Consider the following 2,176-nt stretch of genomic DNA (forward strand, 5'->3'; position numbering starts at 1 on the left):
GGGTAACAAGACCAAAACTCCATCTCAATAAATAAATAAATAACAATAGGAAACCTGTTAGTATTTTACAAGATATGGTCTCCCCACTGATTACTCCACATGGCTTCAAGGTAGCAACCATGAGACTGAGAGAGGGAGAAGTATGAGACCCAGGAAAAATAGGAATATTGGACGTGAAAAACTAGGCTGACCAATAAACCGAAAGTCCCGAGTTCTCGGGAACCCCTTATACCTGGTTAAATCAGGAAGCGTGTTCACTGTAAAAAGCCCACGTCTAGGAAGGCATTGTAGGTATGGCTACTGACACAGGGCACCGTGATGAAGTGGGAGGGGAATCACTGGAAACAAATCAATTTAAAAGTCTACGAAGTTTTTTTTAATTATTAAAAAATATAAAACTTTCGGTGACTTTGCACGTCATCCTAGCGCAAGAGCCGTGTTAATCTTCTCTGTGTGGCTCCGGGGTTCGTTTATATGCTGCCAGAGCAAACACTGTCTACCCAGTTTTTGAGGAATCCACGTTGCTAGAGAAACCCCCAGCCCGAGCAGCCTCTGATTGCTGAAGATTTACATCCGTCTTTGACCTCCAAACCTCCATAAGCAGGAAGCAGGCTTCAAAAGCTCTATGGCCCCCAAATGAGGGCTTGCTCCCCAGCCCCCACTTTAGACATGGGAAGAAGAAGAATGGACAGGAAGGCTCCTCTTAGAAGGAACCAAGTACCCCTGAGCTTGGTGGACAGTGGGCTTCGGGCGGAGTGGAATCAGAACCTAATCAAGGCTGCTCCCCTTTCCCAGTAAAAACCCTTCTCATCTCTGCCCAGAGTCATTTCTTAACTGTGATGTTAAGGAATTGTGGCACCATTGACTTCCCTTTTTTGAATGAAAGTTATGAGGCAGTTATCCTTTACCTGCCCCCGCTGTATGTTGGGAGTGGAGAGGGGCCAATCATTTGTCATTTTTGTTCAAAGGTTGCCAGACCAAGAGGAGTCACATCTGGGCCTGCAAAAATGAACCAGACATTGCCACGAATCCTGGACTCGAGCTGAATGCAGGGACTGGTGGGTCTCTGTATTAAATCTTTGGGAGAGGAAGTGAACACTTTTTACATAGTGCCTCTCCACATTTCCCAACCTTCTTGGCAGTTAGGTTTGCCGTGTGATGAGCTGTAAGCAGAGGCGACTTGTTTACTGCTGGGCTAAGGGACTTACGTACCAGTGTGTCTCCCCGCACTGAAACTCCCACCTTCTTCCCACAAAGCCCAAGGGATAAAGCTCAGGGTAAATTGGAATCTAAAAGGAGTCACAAATTGGAAGAAACCCGGGTGCCTGAGTCACTATGTGGAGAAAACACCAACTAAAAAGCTTTAGCTGATCCACATTTGATGTAAGTGAGATACATTTTTGATTCTGTTAGGCCGTTGATGTTTTGAGATTGCAACAGCAGCTCGTATAAGTTAGCCCAGTGCTTTAGGAAAACATCTATTTAGTTATCTAATCTGTGAAAACCGCTGACTCTTTTCTCTGTTTTGTATTCTTAATGAGCACAATATAGCATGTGAGTAAGAGATGAGGGGAAGGTGTGGAGGGGGGATTTGGAGCCAGAAGACAAGAATTTCTCTCTTTGCCTAGTCACGGGCATTTAGTAAATTAACATTGCATGCTGGGCCATAAAAGTCAACGTGATTATTTTCCCTGACCCTGCCCAGAAGAAAGCAATCTCCAATCGTATACTCACTGGCATTTTGCTTTCAGGGTTACTATTTTGTAATTGGGTTCGCTTCAGTCCTCCTGGTCTGAAGAGAAAATCAAACACCCTACTTTAATAAGAGACGTTCTGTCTTTACTGCAAGATCCAGCCCACTGTTTGTGATAAACTCTCAAATCTGTGCTTGTCAGGTGCTGCTTACATAGAGAGCATGTCCCGAAGGGTAGCAGAGAAGACGAAGCGTGTTAAAGTGACACAGTTCCTTCTCCCTTCCACAAAGGAAACTCCGATTTTGGTTTCAGAAGGGACGGGTGCCTTCTCCTTTCCCTACCTGATTTTCCTGTTATCCCTTTTATTCCCTGTTATTTCCTGTTATCTCCTCCTGTTAACGGAGGGAGACTAAGGTGACTGCTCCCTCTCCTTCCATCAAGACTGGGGTCCAGCTGTGAGCCCTGTGCTGCAGGTCAGGAGA

General features: G+C 45.4%; 1 non-coding gene across 1 annotated transcript; it reads right to left on the minus strand.

Moving 5' to 3' along the window:
• Positions 1 to 385: 385 nt before the first annotated feature.
• On the minus strand, positions 386 to 489 carry LOC118143951 (U6 spliceosomal RNA). The gene has a single exon (XR_004728432.3). It is a non-coding gene; the product is annotated as a U6 spliceosomal RNA (small nuclear RNA).
• Positions 490 to 2,176: the final 1,687 nt, after the last annotated feature.

The sequence above is a fragment of the Callithrix jacchus genome, chromosome 11, assembly GCF_049354715.1.
Source record: "Callithrix jacchus isolate 240 chromosome 11, calJac240_pri, whole genome shotgun sequence".
In the NCBI taxonomy this organism is placed as follows: Eukaryota; Metazoa; Chordata; class Mammalia; order Primates; family Cebidae; genus Callithrix; species Callithrix jacchus.